Genomic DNA, 14414 nt, shown 5'->3' on the forward strand with positions numbered 1-14414 from the left:
ACACTTATAATTTACATGTCAGATTTTTTGATTTCATGAAACAACAAAAATGTTGAAAAACATCACACAATATTTAATACAGTAAAAAAAATCCACCCCTAATCCGGATGCACACCAACATTTGTCCTGACCCACACCCCATCCTTCAGGTTTCATGATATCACCTCCAGTAGTTTTTGCTTAATCATGCTTATAAATAAACAAACCAGCAAACAAACGCACAGGGGTGAAAACATAACCTCGATGGTGGAGGTATTATTCCATCAAAATGTAATTTATTCGATTATCATTTTCCAATATAACTTCCTCATTGTACCTTTGCCTATTGTTGTTAATACCGTCACCCTCAGCAACTCTAACTGACTGTGTGTTTTACTGGATTGCATAATATTTAAGGTGTGTCCATGAGGACAAGACGACTGAAAAAAACACCATAGATCATAATTAGTCTGTCTGACGTCGTTTTAATAGCAGCTTCATAAAGATAGTATTCACTGCAGAGTGTGTGTCCTGGATTGTGTTAAATTCGCACAGAGGTTGTGTTTGTTGTGCACACCCCTGCAAGATAGTGATCTCATGCTGCAGCCAGATCTCAGACTGCAGTGAATGATGCCATGTGATGATGGATTGGGTTCCCCCTAGTGGCCTCCTGAGGACGCCTCCGTCAACAACCTGGAGGTTTACTCACAGTCCCAAACATCGCTCATCAAGTGAGAGGCTTTACTGCTTTCCTCTGTTTTATGTCACTGTAAATTCAATACAGACTCTCGGTCTTCTCGGCCATTTGTCAGAAAGAACACGCTGAAGATGTTACTCTGAGACCAGCAGATGGGAATTTCTGTATGTATATTTGGTTAATCTGCTACTCCATAAATATTAAATCAATTAATCAATACAGTAACACAATACAGCCGTAATGAATGTTATGCTGTCGTGTAATAAAAAGTCTGTGAAGCTGCTGAATTTAATTAAAAACCAGATTTGATATATTAGTTTGTAGAAACAAAACCAGCTCACTGTACCATTTGCCATCATTTAATTAACCTATTATGATAAAAGCGAAGAGGAGGGCATGCTGCTAATCTCCATGAACACACACACACACACACACAGACACGCACACACATGCACATATTCTTGTGCTTCTATCTTAGTTTGGACACTCATTGACATAATGCATTCCCTAGCCCCTTACCCTAACCTTAACCATCAAAACCAAATGTCTAACCCTAACCCTTAAACAAAGTCTTAAGCCTCAAACAGTCCATTGACAAAGTGGGGACCGGTCAAAATGTCCTCACTTTCCCAAAAAGCCCTCACTTTGTAAGGTCTATGCTTAAAGTGGTCCTCACAAAGGCATAAGTACAAATACAGAAACACACACAGGTTTGCACACCTATCCTTGTTAGGACTTTGATTTCCAGATTGACTTGTGCACAGCCTAGCCCAAAACGTATCCCTAACCTTAACCATTACCAAATCACATCTTGACCTAGACCAGGACCTCCGAAAATACGTTTTACCTTATTAGTTTCTCCAGCAGTAGAACAACTGAAACATTTGACAAAATTAGTTGACAAAAAAATGGCAATTAGCCACTGATATATATTTTATTCATCTACCATCTTCTGTAAGCAAAAAAGGTTGTGTAAGCTTTACAAAAATGTGAATATGTTCATATTGTTTCAGGTTTTATTTCACTGTAAACACAATATCTTTCTGTTTTGGACCTCAGACTCTCAAAATTGTTCAGGACATTTGTTATCTGACATTTTACAGACAAAATCATTCATTGAGAAGGTAAGCAGCACTAGAAATATAAATAAGTCATCGTAGCTAACAGTCTAACAATTGACTCGATATTGACTTGTGGACTACTAACCACACACTGAAACACCAACAATAGGTGTTAACAACCTTCAGCTTTGGCTTTGTTAGTAGGTGAGAAGCTCGCGAGGCAATGTCAATGACAGTTTATGGTATTGTGTTGCCTTCAAGGAGGGGCTAGGGTCTGTTGGGTTATCATAGACCTCAGCATGAATGCATGTTTCATATGCCCCCTACTGATCTCCTCAGGGACAGGAGACGATTGAAAACAAACCAAAAAATCCATTTTAGATGGCAGCATAGTGGCTCAGTAAAATTTAAGTTCAATTTAAATCAAGTTCAATGTAACAGAAATAAGTCCTTTCTGATTAAATTATATAGGTAAAATAATTGGGATCAAATTATGGTTCAACAATGGGTGTATTACTCAAACAGCCACCTGCTCTGCAGCCTTTCATTTCCATTCCTTCAGGTTCTTCACCACAGGATTCAGTTGGAAGCTACACAGTTTTGATTCCCTTTGAACAAGACTGGACCTTATATCTACAACACAAATTTCACTTTGAAGATGCTTCATTTTTATTTCATCCCGGGTCTCAAGGGAGTGGTAACGTGTTTACATATAACATAGAACAAACATACAAACACCTCACAGCTGGACATGTAGAGAAGGTCTTGTGTGTTTTCTCTTCTTGTGGCAAACTTGACATACTTTAATTAATGAATTACAGTGTTTACATTTCAATAATCACAGCCCAATCATCGAGGTCTAAAACAACCCATCAACCATAAGCAGCTTTTAAGAAACAGAGCACCAGTGCCATCTGCTGGAGATATTTATAAAACACACGTTTACATCGTCTCCTATACTATTATTTACAGCTGTGTAGAATCCTCTGCTGCCATCACAACAGTTACCATCATAACAGAATAGAGCGATGTTTATTACACCATTCTAATTAATAACATTTTAATTAGCTTCACTGATAAAGCTCAGATTAAAATGTCATAACATGTACTATGTGGATAATAGAAATCAGTCTGATAAAACCTACATTAGCTTTTTTATGGTTAAACTAAGCAGAATCTGAGTCATTGTAATTCAGAACCACTGTCAGTAAAAAATCTCAGATCAGTCGCTTCACGCTCAGGCTGAAAACCCAGTAGATCTGAAAACATAATCAAAAACATTTACATACATCTATTAAAATCTATATCTGTATTTGTAGAATTTAAACTAGTAAACACAATCAATTATTTAATACAGGGGTAATAAATAAGGCGTTCAGTGTAAAATCAAACATATTGTTGCTTGATACAAATATTTTCATTCAAAATCTCAGTCTCCTTTTAAATGTAGCCTGAGCACAAGATCAGAGAAGGCAGCATTGCTAATTTAAAAATAGCAGAATGAGCGGAGAGGTGTATTGAATTCCAACGAGCTACGACAGCCAAGATGTACATGATTCAAGAGACACAGGATAATCATCTTTATCCTTGTCAAACCAAATCATATAGTAACTCACAAGACTCAAGCATTTTTACATCCCTAGAAATCTATTTCACATCTAATATAACTGCAGAATCAGATACAACAAATAATCATTTTAGAGCCTGTGTGTTTTATCTTGAGGAGGAAGCATGTCTCCAGCTCCTTCAAATAACTAATCTCCCACCTCCCTTCATCGTTACTTTACAGGGAATAACAACACCTACAAAGAAAATGGAAACATGCACATGACCCGCCTGGAAACAGGAATAATGCACAGACTGGCGAGCTTTGAAGAGATGTGCCTTTCATTTCTATTTCTTTGGTTGCACAGTCAAAAATTTATGTATTTGTATTCAAATTATATACATTTCCGAGTACATATTTTATTGCCAATTAAATATAAAAGAAAATGGAACCACAATAACGAAGTAAGCAATTATTTTCAATTTTCACATGGAACCAAGGCTCATATGGCAAGAGGACAAGTGTATAACCAGTGGTACTTAACAGGACTAACTACAATAACTAATAACTATTACATTTTGCGATTCTCTGCATAAACAAGAGGGAAAGAGCAAGAGTGGGGGGATCAGAGCCCTTTTCTTTCATATCTTAGACTCTGTGGGTGAGAGTTGGCAGCCCTGTCATGTTCAACTCATAGTTTCTCTCTCTTTGTGTGAATCCTAGGTGAATATCATCTCTTTGAGGAAGCCCTGGCCTGGCAGAGAAGCAATGTAAGGCATCCATAACATACGATGCATGGTCACTGCTCAATAACCAATGGAAAATAAATCAATAAAAAGCCAGTACAGGTGATTCGGTTTCTGTATTCATTGACAATACCTTTAAGATGAATATAGTGCAAATCACATTTAATGTTCCGCAGGGTTTGTGGTGATGTATAAGTATTATGCATAAAACTTTGCGAACCTTGCAAAACCTTGAGAAATCATTGAACAAGAAGCTGTTCCTCATAGATGACCTGAGTTATATGGCATTAATTCTACCTGGAGCAGTTGTCAGAGCAGAAAGTCCTCAAGAAAACCTGCAAGGCTTATTTACAGTTAGCTGGACTCTGTTCACAACAGTAATTGTTTAGGTGGAACTGTAGATCCTCAAGACCTTTTTCTGTAATTATTAAAACAATAGAACAAATAGAAATAAAACAATTTATTAACAATTTATTTAAAAGAAAGAATATGAACTCAACAAAAAGTTTCTCACTGTTTAGACAAGAAGAACAGAAAAATATGGCATTTAAATTGAAACCTTTGAATGTGGTCGAATACACAGTAAAATAATTAAATGCACTTGTTTAATAACTGCATATATTTGAAATTAAAAAATATTTACTCACAGTACAATACCACCATCGCCTGCCCATGCCCTCTGCAGTCTCAAAGTGGGTACATACTTACACGTACTCGGGAGGACATGAGATTCAAATAACAATCAAAACAGTGCTCAACTGCACAACTAGTGGATAAAACCCTTAAAAGGTTCCTTTAACCTTAAATAAAAACAAATGCACAAAAAACACCATGGTATTTTTATACGTAAATCTGACAGTATCATTATGAATGCATCACCTCCATCTATATGTCATATATGACAATTCATATTATCATTATTTATAATTGACTATAGAAAAGAAATGGCACTGAATAGATTTGATTAAAAACGCTTTGTCCCAGCAGACAGTGATTAAGATTTGATCGATGTGATCATGACTTAATGACTACGACAGAGTAATTTAGTGCAAAGTCAAACCCAAGTTTTTATTGAAATATGATGTGATGCTAAATTGCTTGAAAGGCAAATAAGAGACTCGAGGCGGTTCATGCATAATCCAAGCACTTTTTGTGCTCTGTACTGGGGAAGGCTGTAGGTCTGTCCAAATGATTTCAGGGGTTGCTGCATGCTTAGAATAAAACCAAACTCAAGAACACGTTCTTTCTTCACAATTTCAGTTGTTTATAAAACATGAGTTTAAGTGGTGTGTTTTACTTTTTTCAAACCAGGGTGGGCACTTATGTAGAGAGAGAGCAGAGGATACAACAAACAAGACAGTTCTAATAGGATTCAATCTTGTGCCAGCAAGAGCCTGTCATACAGAAAGCTCCTCATATTCTTCTCTTTCCTCTGCTGCTTGTATGTCAGCAGATCAATTTCTGTATTGTGCATACTAAATTCTCATGTCCTGCCAACAGTCTATAACGAGGGTGTCTTAGAGTCCATTTGAGAGCTGCAACACCACCTACCTATTCAAGCTCTTCAACATGTTTCTCTCTTCAATTAATTTGTCTCCTGTTCCACAGCTCCCCCTGTTGTCCGCTCTCAGTGGGCATCATTGACACTTTATGTTATCAAGTCTTGTATTCTTTCCTGGTTGGTCCACGCACACGTATAAACCTTTACTAAATTCTTCAAAGTCGACAGGTGACAGAAAATTAGGAGGGTTAGATTAAGATTGGAAAGAATGTCCAACAAAGATGCCCGAGTGTAGAAGAACTAAGGACACTGCTGTTCATAGCGTCTTAAAAGCGGAACTGCACCAATTTTACTCATCCAAGTCTGTTTACAGGTCTTGTTGTGTGGCTTCGAGGGGAACTCTGGGAAATCAGATGAACTGTCTCAGGTGACATTGTGTGAGTCAGCATCGGTTGGGTCTCGAGAATACAAGTATGAAAATGAAAAATATCTAAGATGTGAGCTTCCCAGCCCTCTGCAGCCCAGTCCTTGTCGCTGCTTCAAGCTAGCAGCTTGAGGATACAAGCATAACACACCTAAATCTCTGACCAAACTGTCAATAGTTCAGCTAAAAAAGTATATATGAAGCACAACACTAAATCAGGCAGTTATTCTTTGTCCCCTTGTCCATGAGAGTAGCCTCATTTAATCAATTCCTCATGAATGCTTGCTGATTTTGATCTTCAACCTCAAAGAGGTCTCAAGTAGCATACTGCACCCCATGCTCCTGCTAAAAGGAGCCTGGGTCGAAGATGGAGAAATGAAACCGCCTCGTCGACCCATCATAGAAACAGTATTGCACACACTCAAGTTGTGAAAGCTATGCTAAACCCAGCATAGCTCATAAGTTAGGCCCAACTATAATGTCTGAAGTGATTGGACTTGAACTAGAGTGTCTGTGTTGTGGCCATTCAGGACATTTTGTGTTCACCTGTTAAGTAAAAGGAGGGACTTATCAACAGATATCCTGTTGAGGCAAACCTAGAGTTTAAACGTTGTTACATACAATAGTTACCACAGGTCTCTAAAAAGCTAAGCTAGTAAGAGCAATCTGAGTTCCCCTCACTGAGGTTCCTCCAGAAGATGAGGAACTTAAATAAGTGCTCAACAAAGCCATAACCACATTGGCGTATGACCACTTCCCACAGGAACCTATGCACTTGATGCCATCAGGTCTCCATTGTGTCAATTTTGGATTTTATTATCACTGTGTTGACAGGCAGTGTGCAGATAGATACAGCTGAGGTCAAGGCAGCCTCGAGTTGGCCAGCAGCCTCCTCAGTGGTTTGTGGGTTTTGACAACTCTTGCAGGAATTTCACATAATACTCTGGCTGGTCTCATTAATGGAGATGCCTCTCCTGTTCCTGAAAAGTGGTCATCATAGGTCATGTAGACTTTTTCCGTTTTATCTCAGCTTGTGTCCTAGTCAACGCAGCCTTCCAGTTTGTGGTTGATGCACCTTCTGTGGAAATGGTGAGTCTCTTATTCTAATGTTTAACCCAGAACCAGGGAGGGCAAAGCAGCAGCAAAGGTCCTCCAGTACAGTCATGAGTGCAGCCTCTCCTACCTTCTGAATACCAGCTTACCAGAATAATGGCCTTCTTGACACATTGTTTCTGGACGCTGTCAAGAACAATGTCACCTCCGGCAAAATCTTTATTCAATGATCGATGTCTGTACATTCAGATGAGAAGTCAATGTGTACATACTTTGTGTACACACCTTTTGGGCTGCATAGACCAAGGTTAGGCGAGATCTGAAAATTCTATCTCCAGGACTAAAATAAATTTCTTCTGATCTCCACTAAAAAGGTGTTTGGTTTTCTTGTAGGAGATACCTAGTTGACCAACATTACAAACAACCTGTGATTAAATTCTCCCAAACTCCCAAACTTTCATGGGCCAAGACATTCAGATGTGGTTTTTAAGGGTTTTCAACCCATTCAGCAATAAAACCAAAGGACTACAAACACTGTGGTGTTCAGGCTGACACCAGAGCTCTACTGAGATTCTTTCCTGACTGCCAACATGAGCCATGCCAAACCTTCTTTTCAGTCCTATTCAATTTTTACACAATATGCTGTCAAAATAGATTTTTGTGTGGGGTGGAACCATGTGTGGGGTGGAACCAAGTGCAGATCCCCTGACCTTGTTGCTCCTATCCTGAAATGCCTGATATCCTGTGCCCCCTGATCTGCTAAATGACTTTTGGAATTTTAAACATTGAGATGAACTAGCTCAGAGCCTTCAGAATAGATTTCGTTGTTATGGACTGAATGGAATAACTGCAAGAAGATAGTCACTCTTTAACTGAATGAACTCCAAGTTTAACTTTTGTCTTCCTGATTAAATAAACATGAAACAGAAAGACACAGGAAATCTAATCATCCAGAGAATAACTGAAAAGATTGTTGGGGGAGGCTGAACAAAACTCTAGTAAGAATCCTTAATAGAGATTGAATAAAATATAGCAACAATCCTGCAGTGTTGGATGATGGGTGCGTGACGGCCAGGTTATGGGGCCATGGTCAAATTGACAAAAGTCCTGATGGCTGATTCCAACGCAGACTTTCTGAAAATGGCCTGTGTGAATTTCTCTGTCAACTGAGTTGTAGCACCTAGATCTGCTTTGTAATAAGACATGGTAATCTCACTTTCTATATTATGGGACCTTAAGGGGGTCGTAATAATTGAAAACATAGCTCTTGTCCCACCTGTCTTCAAACAGCATCGGAAGCTTTTGTCCCTGTATATTTTTCAGATGTTAGAAAAGGCGGGGGGGGGGGGGGGGGGGGGGGGGGGGGGGGTTAAACTGAGATTTACTGATGTGTACATACATGTTTCTTTATTCCCATGAATTTGTACAATTCATTGCATCAAGATTACAATGACCCACAAAAGACATAAAGTCCACAGTGTTTTTGCCTGGCCTTGTCCGAATTGTACAATAAACAATATAACTGCAGTCCAATTACATTGCTCTTTAATTGTTTTAGCCTATATTTCCTTGATAGTATCCTGTCCCTGGCATGTGTATTAATGAGTGTGAGAGAAAACATTTTAAAACCCCCTTCTAATATAAAAGCAATACAATATAATCATCTAACTGAAATAACTCAAATTAAATAGCATAATAATTATATTGACCACAATTTAGTCAGAAATACTCAACAGTGTCAACAATTTCAAGCTTCAGGGATTTGTCTTCTTGCAGAACACTGGATTGCATTAAATTGTACAAATGTACCTAATAAACCAATATTCAGTATGTCATGTGTTCTTAAAAAAGGTTATTCAATTTTTTTTATTTTTTTATTTTTTTAACAACCATTATTAAATTTGTAGTTTCCCCTATTCAAAAGTGTCAGCACAATGGCAATTGCATTGGCAAGATCTGCAAAGTGAGAGACTTTGAACTCTTTTTCATTTTTCCCTGGAAAATAAGTTTGTAATGAGAAATGCTGTAATCACTACATGGATCTCTGCCACGTGTAAAGACATTGGTCTGTGTCTGGTGTGTGGTTAGTTGTAGCCAACAACAGCCCCTTGGTTGGGGAGAGATAAAGGTTTTAGTGAAACAAAAAGAGCAGTGTACATACAGTAGGTAGCAAAGCTGTGGACATTTTACAGCGGAATGCACACTAAATTAATCAATAACCAGAATGGCACTCCATAAAGCGCATGCCTCCAACCAAGACCAAACAATCCTACACGTCTGTCTAGCTCTTACAGTATCTTAATCGCACTATCCCTCCACCCAGTCTGGTGCAACTCGGGTCAGTACTTTCTACATAATCCTGCTGAAACAAACAAACGGACACAGGTTAAAAACATAACCTTGGTGGAGGTAAAAATACAAATAGATATAAACAAATAATAATATAAACATGTGCATGTAAACACAGTGACTACTGTTCCACGGGTTTATCTCTTAATCTCACAGTTCTTTCTTTTTTTCCAAATGGATTTTTCTGGTACAACAAAGTCAAAATGCAAGTACCTCAAAATATTTCCTGGAGCATGACAGCAGCTGAGTTTAGAGCAGTGCCCTGTGTTGTTCCTCAAACCTTTTCACCTGCATGACGATGCTTTCAAAAATCTGCATGACGGCGTAATGTAAGCATGGATCAAATTGAACCTGTACATTTACAGGAGGTGTAGTTATGGTTGCCTGCATCACACTGCCTGCATCTTTCAGTAAGTCATGATACTCACTGTGCTTTTGCTATGCTCAGGCACAGCAGTAATAATATGGGCTTGATCATTTAGAAATATTTGATGTCTGTCTTGACTTCACTTTAGATTTTGATTTACATATTTTGCTCCAGGTGCAAAAATGGTAATTTGTCAATTTAAAGAATGAGCGAAATTCAAAATTTGATTAAAATGTGACTAATTAAAATTTTGGTGAATTCAAGTTTGGGGACGTGCTCTTATGTTTCTGTTTTATATTATTCAGCAATATGGACTGTGTGAATATTTTTTAAAGATAAAGTCCAACATCATTTCTGATATTCTTAACCGCTAATTAATGTTGGACAAACATGTAGATTACACCTGTACTGTCTGTATCCACTCATTACATGATCTTTCATATTGGCCAACACAATTATTATTGTTTGTCACGTGCATCTTTGCTAGAGTAAAGCTGGAAGGTCAGTGTTTTCAATTACAGATTGTATTACTGATACCGAGTATCAGATTCTTGATCATGACATCATGGTGCCAGTGGACAGAGGAAACCTGCACACCATAAACCTGGAGCTCAGCACCGGTCTTACCTCCGTCACAATCATCAAAGTTAATGATGGAATAAGTGAGATTTATAACGTATTTAATACTATGATCTTTACAGACCATACAGATTTATGTTTCTGTGAGCTGATATTTTTGAAATAGCTCATTCTACTTGATGTGGGAGAATGAAGGAAAACAAGTTAACTATTTTATATTAGTTATTTCATAATAACTTAAGGAATGTTCTGCTGCAGACATCCTGTGTTTTAGTTCCCAGCACATCAACACTGATGTCGGCCCTTATCATCAAAAGCTCTCAAATCGAGCAGTCTATCCAATTAGTTGGTATCGATGTATATGGCTCCCTTTTTTTAGCCTGAGATGTTTTTTGTTGTTGTATTTTTCAGTTTCATGCCCGTCGCATGTTGGAAACATCATCAACACACCTACTCACACATTTTCCTTCTCGCACATGGGTTCACTCGAACATTTTCTTTTCATTACCTGGGGGCTGGTTCTGGAAAATGTTCAGCGCAACTGACTTGGACATTTGCGTTCTCACATACAGCACCTTGGAAGAGTTTCAGAAAAATAGTTCCGTGCATGACTGAAAGCAGCTCTTTACAGTTATAAAGATAATGATTGCAACATTCTCATCTAACTCCAAGCAATTTCCTAAAATGTCTTCCTATCAATAAACTAAATGTCTGCTTTGGTTTGTTTTGTATAAAGCTTAAGAATGAATCAATCAAAAATATATTTTTCTGAACAGTGTGATCACCGTCACTGTAAAATATCATAAATATTACATGATGCATATAAAAATAATTACACATATAGGTTGTGCCCTGTGTAGTTTACCAGTACAGATGCTAACATCTGGAAAATCGAATAGAAATGATACAAACCTCATGTATGCTGTTTCTCTGGTTAAAATACACCTTACATTAATAATGATAATCATAACAACAGTGTCCTGGCAGACACATTGGTGATGAGTAATGTGGAGTAAAACACAGGGAGGTCAAATTATGTATTCAATTCAAAAGGTTAAATATTTTTGCTTCTCTCTTTGGCATTATATGAACTGTTATCATAGTGTTAGTCAAAGCTTTTGCATCTACATCAATTGTCTGCTCTTAGGATAACTGAAAAGAAAGGATGCAGCTAGAATGTTCATTTAACACAATCCTTTAGTCTTTGCACCATCTCGACTATAATTATCAGTTTTTCAAACCCATTCTGGCCGATAGACCTTTACCTTCACATCACTGTGCTCCCCTCGTTTTCTCCTCAGAATATATTTCCTCTGAAATGTTCCCGTCTTTCAGAGCCTTCGCTCTTTCTCCTTTCCTTCCTTTTTTTTTTTGCAATGCTTTTATCTCCCTGCTTTATGCTCCTTCTGCTCTGTATCTTTTTCTGTCTCTCCTCCCTACGTCTGTCCTTCTTTCTCTCCTTCCCTTTTTTCTTTGGCTGCTTTTCATTCTGTTTTCTTTCATTGTTTTTCTTTTCTTTCTCGCCCAGGGACCCCATTTTTTTTCTCTTCCTCTATTCAGGTTTTCTTTATTCTCTTTTCTGAATAGTTGTGGTACTTTAAGGGGAAGGCGAGGGAGAGGGGAGGGAGGTTAGTTTCAGTCAAAGCTGCAGAACAAAACTTCCTCCCACACCACATGCAGTGTCTCTTGGAATGAGTTTGTCACTGACTTGAAGACACACTCCCTCTCCTATGTACGCCACCATGGATGACAGCCCTACAGTGAATTGGTATTAGGCCAACAGACATGTTCCTGTACAGTGATCATTGTCCTCTTAAATATCAATGGGCCGCGTCTCTGTTTGCGGTTAAGCAGTGTTATTTCAGCGTGCGGTATCACACGGTGACACATGGTATTGCGTTTAAACCAGCCACAGCTGTGTGTGAATACGATTATCTCCCAACTGAGGTGCGTAGAGGGAGGCATTTGTGCTTCACAAGAACATCTTCATCATTGCAGAGAAATGACAGGCTACCTTACAGGAGGCAGCCCCATGTCGAGGAGCTCTACCTCCCTCAGCTGCTTCAGCCTCAGTGGGACTGAACTCAGATAAGCACGGGTACAGTCCACTACTAAATCACAAATAATAAAATCATAAGCGCCGGTTTTGTAAATGTGTTGATGCACAGTGGCTGCTGATATGGAAATGAGAAAATAACATGTGGGGGGGAAAGAAATCCAGTGCTGCACTCGTGAAAGACAAACCCACAGCAGCCAGTTAATCTCCAGATATCATGACAGAAATCATTCCTCTTTCTTTTTGATTGTAGAAGACTACAGCCTCCTGCACCTATGGTTTCCATCTCACAATCACACACTGACACACACACACACACACACATTCTGCCCAAGACAATTTAATGCATGACTCAATGGCATTGAAAGTGGGTTGGATAAATTGGAAATGATTAAAAATGCAGAATTGACAGGGAAACCGATAAAACTTTCTCTCTATAAGTAAGAACCAAAAACCAGCATGATGGAATGGCAGGCTTGAAGGGGAGAGAAAGGTGAAAGACAGATGAAAGTGAAGAGAGATAAAAGCCGGAGTGAGGAGGGTGTGGGATAAAGCAGGAGGAAGGGAGGCAGAGATGAAAGCAAAATGAGAAAGATAAGAACAGAGTGAGAGAGACAGAGAGGGAAACGGAGGAAGAGATAGATAGTGTACAGAGCAGAGAGAGAGGTAACCATGGAAACAGGAGGAAGGTACAAAAGAAGAGATAGACAAAGGGTTTGATTTAAAAGAATGAAACTTGGACGAAAGAAAAGTAATTCCGACTGAAATTTGTTACCGGGAGGTGGAGGAATAATACAAAGGAGTGACGGCCATAGAGGGACAGCGGCTGCGTCGCCCCTATCTGCTACAGCCAGTTTGAATGTGGCCGACTCTAACCCGCATATAAGGCACTCCAGAGACCTCTAGTGTTAATAGGCTTCCGTGGCTCATTGTGGCCCTCACCTTGAGTAAATCTGGGGCCATTCCACTATGTAGGACACTGGCACGGGCATCAACATCGTCTGTCTTCCTTTATTTACATGTTTTTCTGCAAGAATATGGCGAGACTATACCATTAATTTCATGAGCATACTTTTTCCGTGAATCACAGGGCAGGAAGAGACTTCAGAGCGACTAAAATAGGATAAAGTGCCTCTGTAAAATTCCTCTCCCACCTTATGCTGCAATGAAAAACTGCATTCCTGATAAGAAGATATGAGTTCTCCCATGGTCCTAACATTGTGTTTGCCGACTTATTGAATGAACTTGAGGTGCATGTTGAATTCTGCACTGTTGACTATCCTTTCCCGTTGGATAAATGCGATGTGCCCATATATTAGGATTCATATTTGTATATCTATATAGAGTTACAGACAGACAGAGGGTTTTTATTCTGTGGTTTTTGAGTCTCTTGTGGCTATCCCTCTTTCTCCCTTCCCCCTCTCTGTTTTTCTCTCCTCACTGTCTTTTCTCTTTCGTCCTCTGTCTCTGTTTCTCTCACTCGCTCACCCCCCTCCTCCCTCCCTCCTCCCTCTTTCTCTTGATCTCTCTCTCCTCCTCTCTCTTGCTCTCCCATGCCCCCCTCTTTTCCTCGCTCTCTTATGCTCTCTCTCTCTCCCTTCTCTTTCTCTCTTTCCTTCCATAGCTCTGTCTCACTCCCTCGCCCCCCTCTCTGTTCCTTTTATATCCTCCTTGCTGAATGCTCTTCTCCTCTCCTCCCTCAACTCTGTCTTTTCTCCTTTATATTCAGTCCTTTTTTTTTTTTTTCAAGCTCTCCCCACACTCCTTTCTCCAATGTTGTCTCCAAGCAGAGCTACTTCATTGCTAATATTCTGTCTTTCCATTTAGTATACCCCACTACAAAATGGGCAGAGTGATCTTTTATTTAGGGTCTTTTTTTTTTGCCCTGGCCATTTCTGCATCCTGTCTTGTGGTCTCTGTATGAATGATTTGTTGAGTGAATTTAAGACTTGATTTGTTTAAATCTTAGGAGGAGAAACATTGAAAGCATCTATGTTGAATGAGAGAAAAGCGTGAAGCGCTGGAGATCCGTGTTTGTTTATGTGCTTGAAGTTGC

This window comes from Hippoglossus hippoglossus, chromosome 6, assembly GCF_009819705.1.
Source record: "Hippoglossus hippoglossus isolate fHipHip1 chromosome 6, fHipHip1.pri, whole genome shotgun sequence".
Classification (NCBI taxonomy): Eukaryota; Metazoa; Chordata; class Actinopteri; order Pleuronectiformes; family Pleuronectidae; genus Hippoglossus; species Hippoglossus hippoglossus.